The 18,622-nt window shown below is 43.7% G+C and overlaps 1 protein-coding gene across 1 annotated transcript in view; it reads left to right on the top strand.

Annotated features, from left to right (window-relative positions):
- The window catches only part of APBB2 (amyloid beta precursor protein binding family B member 2), a 375,440-nt gene that overhangs the window by 14,504 nt on the left and 342,314 nt on the right, over positions 1 to 18,622 (top strand). Inside the window, exon 2 of the mRNA XM_080797039.1 lies at positions 2,260 to 2,337. The gene's annotated coding sequence lies outside the window, so the exon portion shown is untranslated. The remainder of the gene's footprint in view (positions 1 to 2,259; positions 2,338 to 18,622) is intronic.

The following is an 18,622-nucleotide window of genomic DNA, read 5'->3' as shown; positions in this document are numbered from 1 at the left end:
CAGGAGTCGGATGCCCAACCGACTGAGCCAGCCAGGTGCCCAATGGACTGAGCCATCCAGGGGCCTGGGAACGGGGATTTAGTGTTTCATGGATCCAGAGTATGATTTGGGGAAGACGGAAAAGTTAACATGGGGGGTGGTGAGGGCTGTACAACAGTATGAATGTACTTAATGCCACCAAACTATCAAGCTAAACATGGTTAAAATGGTGACTTTTATGTGTATTTTACCATAGTAAAAGAAAAGAAAAAAGTTTAACCAAAAAAAAAAAAAAAAGAGAGAGAGAGAGAGAGAGAGACTGCTACGAGAGAAGACCATGTCTTCTCATGAGACTGAAGCTGCTCTGGGTGTGCTCTAACCTTGGTGCCACCTGCCACAGGGGCTGAAGCTCTGAGGGGTGCTGAGGGCACAGACCCCAAGAGCTTGGAGGGGGTGAGTATAGGTGTCACTCAACCTGAACTTGATACCAAGCTCTTGCCCTTCCAAAAGGTTTCATTTATGAGAAATGAACACTGATGCAAGACAAGTTTGAAATTGTGAATTGGGTGTGCTCTATGTAGGGCAAATTTTTGGCCATATTTGTTACTGACTTCTACTTTGGAAATGAAATAGTTTGGTAAAAATTAAGGTTCATTTGAATGTCCTCCAAAATCGTGGCACTTTCCCCATTGATTTTGTTGAATGTTTCCTCAAAGCCAAGTGCCTGCGTAGCCTAACTTTTCTTTTGTTGCACCCATGTTGTTCTAAAGAGAGCATAGACTTTAGGTCTGGACAGGACCAAGTTTCAGTTTGGGCCCTGCCCTGGGCAGGTAGTATAGGTGGGTGCTCTGCCTGAGCCACAGTTTCTCCATCTGTAAAATGTCTAGAACGATACCTCCCTGGTTAAGAGGATTTACTGGGATAACATGTGAAAATGCCTGCCATTCTCTTGATTACTGGTGGTTGAAACAGTCAGTAGGTTGACCAGATGTCCTAGATCAACCTCACATTTGTTATTGTTTTATAGAAGATGGTCCTTGATGATCAAACTGACAGACTTTTCAGAATTAAAATATTTATTTTTTTATTTTTTTTAAAAAGATTTACTTATTAGAGAGTGTGTGCACAAGCGGGGCGGGGGACAGAAGGAAAGGAACGAGCAGACCCTCTGCTGAGTGGGCCTCGGATCCCAAGACCTTAAGATCATGACGAAGTCAGACACTTGACCAACTGAGCCACCCAGGCACCCCTAAAATATTTGAAAGGATAGTTCTTTTAGAAAAGGCAAATGGAAAGATGATTATAATTGGTAGCAGGTTTTTAATGCTTTATATTCAACTACATATTCTTGGTTTTTATTGGTACTTCATGCCGTGTTTGTATTCTCCTCAGAGAATGTGAATGATAGTCCCTCTGTGTGTTTGAGACCTCTTACAGTGTGATAGTCTTGGAAAGCCCTTGGATTGGGCTTTGATCCTGGCTCTGTCTCTGTCAGCACAGTGACCCTGAATAAGTTACCTCTTTTTCCTCACCTGTGGGAGGAGCCTATAAAAATTATGAGGGTTGATGTTTGTTGAGCGCTTACTGGTAGACCGTGGTCACTGTGGTAGATGGGTTATGTGGAGAGCATCATTTGTTCCCACACCTCTAGGAGGAAGCTGCTGTAGTTATTCTCCAGTGTAAGTGGGGAAGCTGAGGCTCACCAGTGTTCAAGGGCACACAGCTAGAGCTAGTGATAGGACTGAGCTGAATGTAGATTCTGAGGTGAGAACTTAGCATTGGGGAAGGCACTTAGTATACGTGAATGCTACGTGCACACCCGTGCACACGCACACACACATTGTGCACCCTTAAATTAGTATTTCCCTAAGATGCAAGAGCTACTGGTTATGAAATCCAGAATTCCCTAGGAGGGTAGAGAGCATCTAAGGACCAGTTGGTGTGAGAAAGCTCATGTTAGAAGCACAAACTGTTTGGTTGTGATTGTAGCTGCTTTGGATTTATTTTTTCTCGTTGCCCTTTTTTTTTTTTTTTTTTTGGTCAGAGAGAGAGAGAGAGCACAAGCAGGGAGAGTGGCAGGCAGAGGGAGAGGGGGAGGCAGGCTCCCTGCTGAGCAAGGAGCCCTGGGATCATGACCTGAGCCAAAGGCAGCTGCTTAACCGACTGAACCACCCAGGCGTCCCTCATTGCCTTTTTAAGCCACGAAAATTTCTATATTCCCTGTTAGGTTGACATATACTTTTAAAGGATGTAATTGGTGTTTTACTGTTTTTCTTTCAGAAAAAATCAGTTATTTCTCTAATCATTAAGCATCCTGTCCTGAGAATAATTACGGAGGATAAGCTCCAGCCACCAGGGGTGAGCAATGGCAGTCTTGAAATGTTCTATAAATATATTAGTCTGAAAATTGCATTTTAATGTGTATACTAGTTAAATAGAATTTTACTTGCTGAATTATTCCATGTTAATAATGATCTTTTTCTAAGGAAGGCTGTTACTTTTTTTGTTTCAAATGGGTCGTTGATAATCTTCCAAAATAAGTGAACTGTCCTTTGGGATAACCTGTTAGTACTTCCACTTCTGTTTGAGTCTGGAAAACTGACGGAATACAAGAAAGCAGATAGAATTTCAGGTCAAGACTTTGATTTTAGGAAATGTCATTTTCTCACAGTGTGCTTTGACTAGCTTTGGCCCACAGTACATCCTGACTTAGATGCTATATTTTAATGTGAAAATGAGTTATGGCAGCTTATGTGGTCTTTATCATAATCTAGGTGATTCTAGCAAAAGGTATTCATTAGTTAACAATGACGCCTTCCAATAAAACCGTTTCAAAAACAATTTCTGAGTAGTGGGTTGGTTGACAGTTATGTGTGCCAGAGATTTTTTATCATGTTTGTTTAAAGAGCCAAATTCTGAATTAACCCATATGGGAAGTTTCTGGTTGCTTCCCTAGCATACAGAGAAAATGAGGCTGCCAGTGTGTGGTGGACATATTTCTCATGATTAATAGAGGAGCAAAATACAGTTGATACAGAGTGAATGTGCAAGGTTGACACTAGACTCTGGAAGAAGAGAGGCTATCAATGGGAGAAACTGGAAACTCCCATTTACTTGAAGAATTGTGTACTTTGTTTACGTTTTCCTTGAAGGCTAATTTTGATTAATCAAAATGTGAAGGTTGCATGTAATCTTAAACTGTTAATTATAGACCCCAGGGAATCATTAGCTTCCAGAAGAAGTGGGCACCTCTGTTAGAGTGTTAAAAAGAAAATAAATATCAAATAGGTCACTGTTGTAGAGTATTGTTTAATTATTGTTCCTTGGTCAAAACTCCAAGGTATTGCCTTAAATGGATAAAATGGAGGTATATAATAAATTACTTGAGTGGGAGGGAAGCAGATTATGTAAGTACTTGAAGTTTTTCTCGCCTATTAACTGGCTTCCACTCTAGGGAAATACTTGCCTTTTCATGATAAAATTTCTCACGTACTTAAAGTGTGTTTACATTTTGGTTGTGCCCCCTTTACTTCGTATGGAAAAGAACCCCTGAATCTCAAACCTCTCATCGCTCCTTGTTCAGAGGAGTGATTTGGGAACTTTACCTACCCTCTTGCATCAGCGAAGAGGGTAACTGGTTAGAGAAACGGAGTCATTTCCGTGCATCTTTGGAATCAGTCCTATAAAGGCTGTTACGGATTGAATTGTGTCATCCCCGTCATCCCGTTAAGATGAGGTCATACTGGAGTACGGCAGGCCCATAATCCATTATGACTGGGGACCTTGAGAAGAGGGAAAGTTGGACACAGACCAAAGGGAGAAAGCCCTGTGATGATGGAGGTACAGAGGAGGGAAGGAAGGGGCCATGTGAAGGTGGGGACAGACTGGAGTGATGTTGCTACAGACCAAGGGATGCCCGGGGTCTCCAGCAGCTGGAAGAGGCAGGGAAGGACCCTCTCCCGGTGGCTTTGGAGGGAGCAGGGGCCTGCCAACAGAATAATAGTGGAATTCTAGCCTCCAGAACTGTTGAGACAATTAAGTCCTGTTTTCAGCCTCCCAGTTTGTGGTTGTTCCAGGCATGAGAAGCTGCAGGAGGATCAGACCTCCAGAGTTTGAATCCGGGCTTCACATTCTAATGCTCTGATTGATCTTAGGCAAGTTATTGACGTGCTCGGTGCCTTGGTTTCCTCATCTATGCAACAGGACTAAAAAGAATACCCTCCTCGTGTAGTTGTTTTGAAGATAACACATGTATGTGTGTTTGCATAATGCTGTTATATGTAAAGAATACAGTCATTTCAAAGCCATAAATGGTTTTGGACCATTCAGCAAATATCCGCTGAGCTTCCTTTTTAAGAGCAGGCCCCGTGCTAGACGGTGAGCGTCTGGGGTGAACCAAGCAGATGGGATCTCCGCCCTCCTAGATCCTTCCCTCTGTTAACGTGAAGAAGAAAGGAAAGCGGGTTCCATGTGGCATCTTTATGGGCAAGAACTGGGACCTCAGAGAGTCCAGAGCAGAACCTGCCTACTGGGCTGACAGTGAACGTGGGAGCCACACTGCCTGGCGTCAAATTCGGGTGCTTGCTAGCTCTCACCTTGGGCCGTGGTAGAATTTTTAATTTTCTCTGCTTCCACATCTGCAAAATGGGGACATACTGGAGTCCTCCCTAATGCGGTTATGGTGAGGATTAAATGAGTTAAAATGTATAAAGTACCTAGACGAGTAGGCACCCAATAAATGTTATATTATGAAATGATCCCTCTGAGCTATCTTAAATTTGTAAATGAATATTTGTGATAATTATTAAGTGTGGAGATCAGACGTGTTAAGTATGGATCTGGCATAGCTCGTTTCCACATAGACTCATGGTCAAGTTGTGGCGGGGACAGGGGTGTCATTTATTTACATGGTAGTGAAATAGCATATGAACAAAAAATGGTGGTAGAAAATAGAAGGAGCATGACTAATTCTCCTTGGAGTACCAGGGAAGGTTTCCCAAAGATGAGTTTTGGAGGTTAAATAGGAGTTTGCCAGGCAGCAAAGGAAAGAAAGAACATTAGGGGAAATGAGAGTAGTAGATCCAAATGCATGGGGTCTTAACACCATGACAGGTGCAGGAGACACCCAGGGATCACTCACATAGTATGAGAGTGTAGATAGATCCTGGGACCAGGGTTCAGATTCTGCCACTTACTGCTGTGTAACCTTAAGCTACTATCTTGACGTCTCTCTGCCTCTGTATTTTCATCTTTTAGTGATAACAGGCTCTGGGGCAAATAAACGAACATATTAATTTAAAGTGCCAAAGTAAGTGCTCAAAAAGTATCGGCTCTAATTAACATTATGACCCTTGTATTTGCTATTGAAAGACAAGGGTTAGGAGGCTTACTTACTATTCTTGGTCTAGTTCATGGATTCTCGTGGGCCTGTATAATGCTGCATCCTTGAGTCCACAGACATTCCTGAAAACAACTTTTTTTACCATTTGACATTGGGATTAGGAGGTGAAGAAAACACAATGTACTTTGTTTATAGAGGGAAAATGATTCAGGTAGGCTAGACATTGGCATAGAACTCTGTGCAGATTGCTGATTAGGCAAAATAAGAAAAATAAACCAGCGTGTTGAGCCAGCATCGTTTTGTCTTTAAGTCTGGTGAACCACCTGTATCTAAGTGATTAACTTCAAGATGGCTTTGGTTGGTTGCTAATTGTCTCTGGATTATTCGGTGACATCAGTCAATGTTCTGAACCACTGTACTTTGAAAAAAGCCACTGGAAGGAATGCAGTCCGTCCCTGGTGCCGCCCAGAGAGATGTGTATGCAAAGGTGAAAGCTGCACGTGGCCTTGGATTTCTTCGGCTGCCTTCTCAGATTGGTGATGGCCATTGCGTGATTTCAACCATAGTCCCACCCGCTTTTATTTTTAGTTTTTGGAGTGGGGGAGTCATTTCTAATTGCGGTTTTTCTTTGATTTTGAAAGTAAAATGTGCTTGTTAGGACAAGGCTCAGACCAAAAGAAAATTAAAAGTAAACATCACTAGAAATTTTAATGTTTGGAGATTATTGTTAACACTTAGGACAGAGCCCTTCAAGACTCTTCTCACTTACAAAAAAATAAATAAATAAAAATAAAAATGAGGACTTTCTCAACTATAAGGGCAGCTAAGGCCAGTGTTGGGCCAGGGGCAGGCTGATAAGTGAGGCTTTTGGAGAGCTGCTTAGATAGAAATCGTTCTGGAAATTCGGGACAGAAACAGCCTAGTAGTAGTAATGGAATCGTTTTACACTAAATTAGTTTAGGGTGTTGGCAGTAATAAGTGGCTGGGCAAAGTTTATTCATCCAACATATATGTATTGGGCACCTGGTAGGTGCTTAGGATACAGCATGAACACAGCAGACAAAACTCTGAGCTTCTGGGATGCCTGGGTGGCTCAGGCCTTAAGCGTCTGCCTTTGGCTCAGGTCATGGTCTCAGGGTCCTGGGATTGAGCCCTGCATCGGGCTTCCTGCTTAGCAGGAAGCCTGCTTCTCTCTCTCTCCCACTCCTCCTGCTTGTGTTCCCTCTCTCCCTATGTCTCTTTCTGTCAAATAAATAAAATCTTTTTAAAAACCCCCAACACCCCCCCCCAAAACCTCGGAGCTTTTGTGGGACTTCCACTATTGTCAGGATTGTAGACAGTAACTAAATAAAATAAATAATTGACATTTTAAGGTGTAAGTGCTATGGAGACAAGCGAACCAGGCTAGGGGGCTAGAGAAAAGGGGGGCTTAAGAGGAGTGGATGTAATTTTTAAATGCTATCAGGGGGTGGTCAGGGAAGACTTCCCAGGGGAGAGACTTGAAGGAGGTGTGCTGTGCATTTTTGGGGAAGAGGCGTTCCAGGCAGCGGTGTTTGAGGAGTGGGAGGATAGCTGCAGGGCTGGACTCAGGTGAGTGTGGGGAGGAGTAGTTGGGCTCAGATAAAGAGATGGGGGTGAAGGCAGTCAAACTTCCTGCAGGGCTGGTTAGGCCATTGGTGTGAGGCTGTTCTGAATGGAGATGCAGAAGGCTGGTCCTGGGGAGCAAGTTCTGGTAGGAGAGTGTTGTGGAATGAATGTTTGTGTCCCCTGCAGATTCCTGTGCTGAATCTCTCCCGGCATTGTGTTGATTTTTAGGCGATGGGCCCTATGGGAGGCCAGTAGGGTTAGATGAGGTCATGAGGGTAGAGGCCTCACAAATGGGTTTAGTGCCCTTTCAGGGGTACGAGAGAGTCCGATAGTGCTCTCTGCTCTCTTCTGCGTGAACATACAAGATGCTGGCCGTCTGCGACCTGGAAGACGGTGCTTACTAGATACCCGATCTGCCAGCGTCCTGGTCTTGGACTTCCCAGCCTCCAGAACCGTGAGAAATTTGTGTTGTTTTTAAGCTGCCCACTCTGTGTTATTTTGTTATAGCAGCCCAAGTGGACAAAGGCAGGACAGATCAGGAGTGCAGCTTCACATATATTTTATGGTGTGTGATAGAGATCCAGTTGGACCTATGGACCTGGCAGGTGGACCTAGAAGTCCGGAGTTTAAGGGAGGGGTCGGAGCTGGACCTATAGATGACCATCTGTTTGTTCTCTGTAGTTAAGAGTCTGTTTCTTGAGGTGCCTGCGTGGTTCAGTCAGTTAAACCACCAACTTGTGATTTCAGCTCAGGTCATGATCTTGGGGGTTGGAGTCTGCTTCAGGATTCTTTCTCTCCCTCTCCGTCTGCACCTCCCTCCGGCCCCCACTTACTCTCTTGCCCTCTCTTAAATAAGTACATTTTATTAAAAAAATAAAAATAATAAATTTTATTAAAAAATAAACAAGAGTCTTTCTTGGTTTCTCTCTCTCTCTTATTTTTTTTTTTTTTTTGCTTTTCTTGGATTGTTTTGTGTCTTAAATTGCACATATGCCTACTACACATATTAAAGGAACGTGACCACTGCTCCTGATGTCTTAGAATTTGTCTTTACTTCCTTATTATTGCAGTTAGTTCTACTATTTTTTTTTAAAGATTTTATTTATTTATTTGACAGACAGAGATCACAAGCAGGCAGAGAGGAAGGCAGAGAGAGAGGGAAGGGGAAGCAGGCTCCCTGCCGAGCAGAGAGCCTGACTCGGGGCTCGATCCCAGGACCCTGGGATCATGACCTGAGCTGAAGGCAGAGGCTTTAACCCACTGAGCCACCCAGGCGCCCAGTTCTACTATTTTTTATTTGGGTTCTACTCTTTCTATTTTTATACACACATGAACATCTTCCCGCTTGTGTGCCTGCATGTGTGTGTTCTCTGTCCCCCCCCAACCCCCCCAGGCTCTCTCGCTCAGCCCAAGCTGTGCTGGATTTTTCAGGCAGCTGCTCTAACAGCCGCCACAGCGGTCCTGTACCCAGCTGGGTCCTGGGAGAGCCACAGAAGTAATGATGCACAAAACGGCAGCCGGCAGCCTCCACAAGGAACGTGTTAAGTTTGCTGCTGAGAGTAGCCTTGGGGCATCCCAGGGTTCCGTTTGAGAGCTCAGGAATGCCAGGGCGGGGATCAGGCTCTAGGGGAAGGTCTGAGGCTTTGGGGTCCTTGAGTCCTTGCTTGGAATCTTAGCTCTGTTGCTGACCGTGAGCATGGACAGGTCATGTCTCCCTTCTCTTCATCCACAAACAGTAGACACCAATTCCCACCTTAAAAAGGTTGTGAGGCTTTTGGGAGGTGACTTACTTAAGCAAAGTGCCTCTGAGAGCTTATCATGTACTCGGGACCAGTGACTTACGTTCCTTCTCATCTCATCTTTTTCCTGTCTTGCTGTTAAACTGACTGGTGGATAAGAAAGGCTTGGAGGTATATTATTTAAGTAAGCACACTTCGATTATCTAGAAAGGAATGTTGAGATAAAAGAACCTTAGTGCAAACAGTAGCCGACCCCAGACCCGTGCTCTGTCGCTTTTTGTTTTTTAGTTTTCAAGTCCAATTCCTTAGCCTGTACGCCTTTGTTTCACTGTGAACAGGTTCGTTGTCAAGTTCACCACCAGAGGTTTGGTGGTCTTCCGGAAGAGAGTAGCTAACAATCTGTCCTCTCTAACTACTGCTGTTCCCTACCTGTGCCATTTTCCTGCCTCAGGAGAGAATAAGATCCGTCCTAGCATCAGTTGGTGCGTCTCTGTTGGACAAACATCATCTGGTTAGACGTCATCAGCTGTGGTTTGTGAAAACAGGTCCTTCCTCGCAGTGGTGAAATGAAGGGGTTGGAAAACGATCAAGAAAAACGACTTCAAATAGTTTTTCATTGCTAACAAATAATGAGTCCTGCAAATGTTTAGCGTTGGCCCAAAATTTGCTATGGTTCCTTGGTCACCGCACTGGGGGATGTAACTGGGTCAGGACCGCCCAGCACACGGAGGCATAATCAAATGGCGTTCCCACCCACGGCTCTCAGCCTGGCCACCCCACTTGGTGAGTGACTCGCAGTAGGAAAAGCCATCTTCTTTGACACTTGGGTTTTCTGGGGAGAGTTGGGGGGAAAATAAAAACCAATGAAGGCACAGAATAAACTTTAAAGGGAATTTAATAGCTATTGACTGTTGTCTTGGGGAATCCAGTAGGTTAGTAATCAAATAGGTCATTGTTGATTGTTCGTGCCCATGATTTGATCATGTTAAGCACACAGGCATTAATAAGGAGGAGAGAAAGCTGTGTATCGGCTAGTGTGGACAAAGGAAAATACACCTGGTGCAGGTTTTCCGTCCCCCAGTCCTCGATTCCCATGAGGGGCATATTTCATGGTTTTAGCATTTTCTTTCCTGGGGTGGCCAAGGCTGCCGTCGGAGTGATGTTGGTGGCCTCTAGGACATGACCTTATTCCATTGGGTCCCTGCTGAGCTCCTCCCTAAGGAGAGTTGAATCGATCCAGTTGGATCTCAAAGTATCATCTGTATGAGAAAAGGTGGGCCAGCTCCACCTGTTTCCCAGTGGCCTGAGTCCCCCTTCCCCCAGCCTTTTGCTGCTCTTGGCCATCAGAAGGAGACCACCAGCTTCTCACTGGTCCGTTTCCCCAAAGCTCCTTTATCACAAGTAGGGGATTAGCTTTCCTTGGCCTTCTTCTTCTCAGATCTTTGTAGAAGAGCCTCTTAATTTTTTTTTGCTTCAACTGCTTTCTCTTACTTAGGAGGTAAAGTTTACTGAATGCCAGGAATCAAACCGTATTTTGTGGCCAGGTGTATGAGATTGGTATGAAGTTGTCTCTGATGCAGAACCTGTACAGCAAAACATGGGGCACCAAGACACACTCAGTAGCCAGACCTGATTGTATGGAGAAGGACTTGTAGCCCCCTTTTTTCATGACTCATAGCTGCTCTTCTTTTCTCACTTCTGATGAGATCATCACAGACAGAACTTTAAGAAATAGCCTAGGTAGCGAATTCTTTTGATATGATAAATTTTAGGAAGCAAATGTACTGCCGTGAAATCAGACTAAGCAGAATGCGAAGCTGAGGATCATTTTTATTTCTTCAACGGTGGTAATACTACGGAATTAAGTCACCTTTTTTTTTTTTTTAAGATTTTATTTATTTATTTGACAGAGACCACAAGTAGGCAGAGAGGCAGGCAGAGAGAAAGGGGGAAGCAGGCTTCCCGCCAAGCAGGGAGCCCGATGTGGGGCTCGATCCCAGGACCCTGAGATCATGACCTGAGCCGAAGGCAGAGGCTTAACCCACTGAACCACCCAGGCACCCCTTAAGTCAACTTTTTAACGGAAAAAAACCCCACAAAACCCAGCATGTGTAGGATTTGAGTTTTTCCATATGTATGCACCCGTGAAGCCGTTACCCAGATCAAGATAGAGAATATCTCCATCTGTCCTCCAGCTCCCCTCCTGTCCTCTTCCAGCGGGTACCTCTGTCACTGGGTGAGTTTCCCGTTTCGGTCTTCATGTAAATGGAGTCATACAATATGTGGTCTCTTCTGTGGCCTTTCTTTTGCTCAGCCATCTGTGTCGTTGTAACATGGGTTCATTCTTGGCCATTGTGTGTGGTATTCTGTTGTATGAATATGCATCAGCTTATCCACATGACTGTTGGCCAACATGGGGGTTCCCAGTTTTCACCGATTTGAGAATAATGGTGCTGCAAACATTTTTGTATATGCCTCTTGGTGGACATTTACCATTTCTGTTAGGTATATTTGAAGGTGCGGGATTGCTGGGTTGTAAGGCAGACATACATTGTTCAGCTTTAATGGAGTCTTTCGAAATGGTTGTTCAGGTTTATATCCCTGCCCTCCATGTTATCCTGCCACTGCCTTTTAATCCGGTTAAAACCCGGTTCTGTGTCTCCTACTGTAGTTAACAGGACCACCATCCCTACAGATACCAAAGCTGGAAACTTCCTGCCTCTTTGAGATTCATCTCTTTTGCCTCATCCAAGTAGGCCACCGACAGGAATGGCCAGTCTTCCAAAATGTCCCTGGAATGTGCTTGATCTTTTTCAGTTCCCAAATGTTTTCTTTTCTTTCTTTTTTTTTTTTTTTCACCTTGAAGATGGTAAAGCTGCTCATTGGTTGTTCTGTCTCTAGATTTACCTTTCTACAAGTCAATTTCCAAATATCCCCATAGAATATAAAGATACATAAGCAGAAACATTTATCATAATTCATAGGCCCTTTAATGTGAATTGAATGGGACTCTGATTTAAAACTGGCTAAAATGTAAAGTCCCAACTCCTTTGCATAAACATATATTGGAAAGAGTTAAAGACTGATGAATTTTCAACCTACTGGGGGTGTCATTTGGGAAGGCACATACACAGAGAAAAGAGAGAAAGAGAAAGACTTTTGCCCTTTGCCTCTGCAGGAAGACTTGTCTATAAAAGAAGATAAAATAGGCATGGATAAGTTCATTTCACGGAAATGAGAGTACTGTCTGTTTAAGGATCTCTCAGGTTAGATGATTTAAATCTCGATGGCACTCTGCCCTGTACGAATGTGTATGTGCGTACTTAAATGGCATGTGTCTCTCATTTAAGTCTTACAACCATATTAAATCGGTATTATTACAGTGTCCTCTTTTTGCAAGAGATGGAAGGGGATCTTTGAGGAGCTGAATGACTCGCCCAGGGGAAAATGGACGGTATTTGATGGTTTGGTCCATATAGTCAAGTTTTCCTGACTTTATAGCATATGGTCATAAATAAAAATTCAGTTTCATCTTTTCTGTATGGGACTTCTGTAGACAAGATAGGAACTTAAGACTCACGTGTTTTATATTAAATATTAGCCCATTGACACCAATGTGTGTTGTTATTATTTTTCTCAAATCAAAATATGCTTATTATCTTTTCTCAAGTTATCAAAGTTGTAAAAGTTTAGTAGAAAACACAGTATATAACAGAGTACAAAAGACATTTAAAAAACCATCTGACATTCCACCAGTTACATAGGTTTTCCTTTTTAAAAAAATTAATTATTTTTATTATTATGGTCCATTAGCCCACATATAGTACATCATAAGTTTTTGATGTCGTGTTGAGCGATGCCTTTTTTTTAAAACATATTTTAAAAAATATTTGTTCATTTGACAGAGACGCAGCGAGAGAGGGAACACAAGCAGGAGGAGTGGGAGAGGGAGAAGCAGGCTTCCTGCCGAGTGGGGAGCCTGATGTGGGGCTCAATCCCAGGATGCTGGGATCATGACCCCAGCCGAAGGCAGACGCTTAACGACTGAGCCACTCAGGTGCCCCAGTGTTGAGTGATTCTTTAGTAATAACATGGAAAGCAAAGGACCCTTGTCCTCAATTATCTGAGAGCCTAGTTTGTGTCCTCGTGTCTTCATATCACCAGGAAACCAAATTCTCCCTGAAGCTCATCCCTGACCTGACTTTCTGTGTTGCCATAATTGGGATGTTAATACTTGAAATGATCTTAAATGAAAAGGCATGATACAAAATAGCACTGTCATTGATGGTTCCCTTACATATGCAGAAGCCATGAATTTTAGTGATAAAATTAGGTTCTTTGTTTCTATGCGCCTAAAATACTTGTTCATAGTTGCAGTAATTTCTGAAGGCACGTGCAGTGTAGCGGTCCTGCTGGGCCGGGGTTCCAGTGCTGGCTTCTCCACTTCCTAGTTGTATGTCCTTAAGTAAGCTTCTCTATCACGTTGAGCCTCAGTGTTCTCATCTGGATAATTGGAATAATAGCCCCTGAAAGGGTTGCTCTGAAGACCCAGTGGGATCATGTCAGCACCAAGGCAGTTGTGGTTCTTTTAATAATAGAATGCTGGTTTTGGTCAGCACTAATTTGTTTCCAGGCAAAGCGGAGAGCTGAACTTCAGCAATGATAGTAGTGTCTCATTAGGGTTGCACAGAATCTTTCTTCTTTTGTGTGGTACAGTAGTTGGCGTCGTGGTAGGGCATGGTGCATGGCACTTTGAAACCTCTCGGATTCTGCTTAGGGACAAACAGGGAGCAGAGAACCGAAGGTCGCAGTTGCAGAGTGAGCGTGCGTACACAGCCCTGCAAAATTAGGGTGCATACCAGACGAGTGCATAACATCCTAATTATTATCCTACCTTGGAGAAAGTCGGCTAGGATTGTAGCTTCAGGCACTTTGTAAGACCCAGCCTTTTAAGCTTGCAAAATAGTGATTACTATTTTTAGTTCAATCTCCACCCTTTCAAGAAGTATAGGATCCTCCTTGCTCCTCCTGGATGGTTTTATGTATTTTAATTAATGTTATCTTATTGCATTTGTGCCCCAAGGCTGCTTTCGTGAAAGATGTAATTTCAGAGGCTTGATGAAATTAGATAGGTCTGACTGGGAAGGCTCTGTTATTCATATTTATGGTTATAGAATATTTCAGGTCCATCTATGTGTGACATTCCTGCACTGTAAACACACAGTGTTCCGAGTCCATCTGTCTTAGGGTGGTTCAGACCCGTCAAGCCATGGTAGCACCAGTGTGGGCGTGGTTTTTGTTGGTTTTGCTGTTAAACATGGCTTTTCCTTTTTCCCTTAAAATCTCATCATGCAATTATACGTAAAAAAGATGAAAGCGATTGTACAAACCCAATGCAAACACCTCTCCCCTCCAGCTTTATTATTTCACAGGCAGACCTCGCATATTCCTGATTGAATTGGCATGAGGGTTTGTAACCAGGTAGAAATCAGCTTTATTTGGATCTGAATGAGTAGCCAACCCTAGAGCATGGAAAATATATTTTAAAACAATTTGCCAGAGCCGAATGCAATTAGTCTTGCAATAAAGTGGAAGACGAGTCTCTGAAAAAGCAATATTTTGAGTAAGGCTGGAAATAAGACACAGTCAATAAAGAGAAAAAGCTATAATAAACTACTTGTTTTGGTAAAATGCAGGGGAGAGTCTTTTAGTGGGAGTTAATTACCATGTAAGATGTCACAAACTGTCACAACAGTAATTATACATTATACAATATCTTCCCACCTTAAAGAGTAGGGTCCTGAAACCCTCTTGGAGGTAGAACTTGAGGTTGCAAAATTTTGAATCCTGGGAGGAGGGGAAGAGTCAGGGGTATCAAGATAATAAGTGAATCTTAGGAACTTTGTACACATTTTTTAAAAAAGATTTTATTTATTTATTTCACAGAGAGAGAGAGACAGCGAGAGAGGGAACGCAGGCAGGTGGAGTGGGAGAGGGAGAAGCAGGCTTCCCACTGAACAGGGAGCCCAGTGCGGGGCTCTATCCCAGGACCCTGGGACCGTGACCTGAGCTGAGGGCAGATGGTTAACCGATGGAGCCACCCAGGTGCTTCATTATTTTAGGATTTGAGAACACATCGGAACAAAGTCCCTGCCCTCAGTAAGATTCTGTTGTAGTTGGAGAAGGCAGGTAAGTGTATCAGGGTTGGTTGGGTTCTCTAGAAGCAGATGCTGAGATGTAGTTTGGGAAGCAAGATGTTTTATTGGGGATCAATACAGTGAACAAGAAGGGGCGAGAGCAGGATTGGGCCCAGGAAGAAGCTGCTCGATGCTGCACATTTAACAAAGCCTCCACAAGTCCTCCAGAAAACTCCAGAGTGGGTGTTACCTGTCAGAGTGTCCCGCACTGAGCAGTAAGCTCAGTCCTTCACTGGACGTGTTACATCAGCTATGGCGTGTCCTGAGAACGGCGTGCCCTAGGGCAAATGAGGCTGCTCTCTATGGCTAAGGCTGCTTTGCCCGTGAGTCTTGGCAGAGCCTCTCCCCGTCTACCACAATAAGTGTTTGAAGTATCTGATGGTGACTTGTGGTGGGAAAAAAAAAGCTGGACAAGGAGGATAGAAAGGGAGGAGAAGGCCTCATGGGGGTATGTGAATGGAGATCTGTAGGAATTGAGGGTGTTGAGGGCAGGGCTGGCCAGATCCAAGGCCCTGCCGAGGAGTGTGCCTGGTAACGTCAGGAGAGCAACAAGGATCCCAGTGTGCAAGACAGGGTACACTCGGGGGAGGCCTTTTGGCTCCTACGATGGGTTCACTTTTTATTTTCTGTGAGGTGGTGTATAAATTTGTAGGACTGTCTTAACAGTGTCACCAACTTGGCTTAAATAGTAGAAATGTATTATTTCAGCGTTCTGGACGTTAGAAGTCCACGGTCAAGGTATTCGTAGGGTTGGTTCTTGTGCCTGTGAGAGAGAATCTGGTCTGCCCCTTCATCTAGCTTTTGGTGGTTTGCTAGCAATACTTGACATTTCTGGGCTTGTGGATCTCAGACTTCATTTTCACATGGTGTTTTCCCAAAGTGCATCTCTGTGTCCAAGTTCCCCTTTTTACGAGGACATTGGTCGTATTGGATCAGAGCCCACCCTAATCTAATGATTTCATCTTAACTAATTACATCTGCAATGACCCTCTTTCCAAATACAGTAACATTCTGAGGTACTGGGGGGCTAGGACTTCAATATATGAATTCTTGGGGGACACGATTCAGTCCAAACTGGTGGGAAGCCATTAGAAGGTTTTGAACAGATTAATAATATAATCTGATTTATGTTCTAGAAAGGATCAGTCTGTTTTGTGGAGACTTGAATAGAGGGAGGAAGCAGCCATTACAGTAATCTGGGCAGGAGATGGTGGCAGTGAATGGTCAGGTTCTAGTACAAGGTAGAGCTGATTTCCTGTTGGATTTGATGTGGAGTGAGCAGAGGCAAGGAGCAGCTGGAAGAATAGAGGTACTGTTAACTGAGATGGCCAAGGATTTGGGAGGAGTTTGGGGGTAACATTATTCATTTGACTTAGGCCTTAAGTTTGTGATGCCTGTTAGATGTTCACATAGAGATCTTGAGTAGGCAGTTGGGCGTAGGAGAGATTCTGGTATCTGGAGTTCAGAGATGAGAAGGGACTGGCAAAGAAGATCTTTGCAAAGGAGAGTTAGTGAGACAGCAAGAGAACCCAAGATGAGGGAAGAGTTTCAGAAGGCATGCAATGAATGTGTTTCTTTCTTTCTTTTTTTTCTTTTAAAGATTTTGTTTATTTACTTGAGAGAGAGAGAGAGCACAAGCAGGAGGAGCCATAGGCAGGGGGAGAAGTGGGCTTCTTGGAAGCAGGCTCCCTGCTGAGCGAGGAGCCCGATGTGGGACTCCATCCCAGGACCTAGGGATCATGCCCCGCGCTGAAGACAGACACTTAACCAACTGAGCCACCCAGGCATCCCAGTGAATGTGTTTCAAGATCGTGTAATTATCCAGTAGGATGAGGATTAGACTGACCGTTTGAGGACATGGGCAGCATGGTGATCATTGATGACATTGATAAGAGTTTTGCTAGAAAGATAGGGATGAAAGCCTGGCTGGAGTCAACTCAATGGGAGGAGAGAGGAAGTGAGGGCTGTAAATACAGACAGCTGTTGATTTCATGACTAGTTATGACTAGCTTGCTGAGGACTCCTGTTCACTCCACAGATGCAGAGTAACTACAATCCTAGAGATAGACAAACCTTTGGGAAACCTCTCTCTGACTGGCTTAGAATGGAAGTCATTCTTCTTCCCCGTCTCTCTCCTCTCTTAACTCTGCCCACTAATGATAACTTCTTGCCAACGTATGTCATGTTAGTCCCTCTCCGACAAGTTTTATCTCCTTCCTCCTAACAGGGTGTATGGTAATAGTGAGTTCTTGAGGGGTGAGTAAGGCAGTGTTAGGATTATAGAGGATTAGTCATGAAGTCCTAAGGGAAGAAATATTTGACCTAAAAGGAAGTGTATCTGGGCTTCACTTGCTTGAATAAAGAAAATGAAGGAATTATACATAATTAACTCTCAGGGTAATTTACATCCCAAAACAGTTTTAGCCACATTTCAATTTCCCCCTTCCCATATCTTAAAATCAAGAGTTATGAACGAAGTGTAATTAAGAGACTTGAGTTTCATCTCCTCACATTTTCCTTCTGCCAGGATAAAGGAGCAAAAGACCCAAAAGGGCTTCTTTTCACTCCACCCAAAGAGTGGAGTGAAACACAAGGGCTTCCAGTTCTATCCTCTCCTTACCCCCCGCCAGGTGCTCAGAAACCATTTAGACAAGGTTGTCTGTGCCTGGAACTGAATGTGGGTGAAGGTGTGAGGTTCAACTTTCAAGGAGACATAATACAATTTCAGAATCAAAGGAGTTATTAAACTTCGTTTTTACGAGGCTGTATTAGGTCTGGAATTTTTTTTTTTTTAACATAAATGATAGAATGACATTTGATCCTAGATACTCTTCCTGCTGTGAGGAGGGCACCTAGTTCAGAGTGTACCTGTTTTTTTGACTCACAAAATTGTCTGACCCAATGTGATTATTTCTGTGAGAGGAAGGGGACTTTTTCTTTCAAGGGTGTATTGCCTTCCACCAAGTTCACGTAGGAAAAAAAAAGAAAGAAAAGGAAGTAGAATTAAACTGTACAACTAGAAGAGCTTTAGATCTAATAAAAGGGAAGCTTTTCCTAGTGAGGCTCCTTGAGGCCGGTCCTGGCTTCCCTGTGGGATTTGTAAATCACTCCCTCCTAGATGATCCAGGTGTGGGAAAGGCAGAGTGATCAGGAGACCTTTAAGGGGGAGCGGGGAGACCCATTTATGTTGCAAGAAAACATCTGGGCCAATTTAATGCTACTTTGAAAGACCATGAGCAAGCAGACGAACACAACCCCACCATCCTGCAGGTTTTCTTAGGCTTATGCAAGCATCATGGGACCACAAAGTTTGCAAGCCATGTGTCGTCACTTGCAAGCAGAGTGAGGTGGGAGACAGACGTGCTGCCTTATCCTGATGGAGGTTCTTCAGGGACCCAAACCTCTGCCCCTGGAGACAAATGACTTCTCAGATTTGTCCCTTCCAAGCGTTGTTTTGTTCCTGCAGCTTCCTTCTTGTCTTATCTGAGGTTGGCCTCTTAAATTCAGCATTGAAATTTAGATAGGAAAGAAAGGAGGATTAGTTGGGCATTGTTTTTTATTGAATCTGGTAATGAGTTAGCATATTACTGAGTACTGTTTTGTATGCTTCCCCTTCCCCCCACCCCCAGGCTGTAAAATATTGTCATTTCCAAGATAAGGAAGAGTCCCAGGCTGCAGTTGTCATTCCTTCTGAATCCATACGTAATCTAGCATTATTAACCCTTTGTAGTTCCTCTTCATGGCCATATATGTCTGCTGGGGGGAGTTTTAAATAAAGC

This window comes from Martes martes (genome assembly GCF_963455335.1).
Source record: "Martes martes genome assembly, chromosome: 2".
Taxonomy (NCBI): domain Eukaryota; kingdom Metazoa; phylum Chordata; class Mammalia; order Carnivora; family Mustelidae; genus Martes; species Martes martes.
The sequence above is the reverse complement of the archived record's forward strand: the minus strand, read 5'-3'. Positions and strand labels throughout refer to the sequence as shown.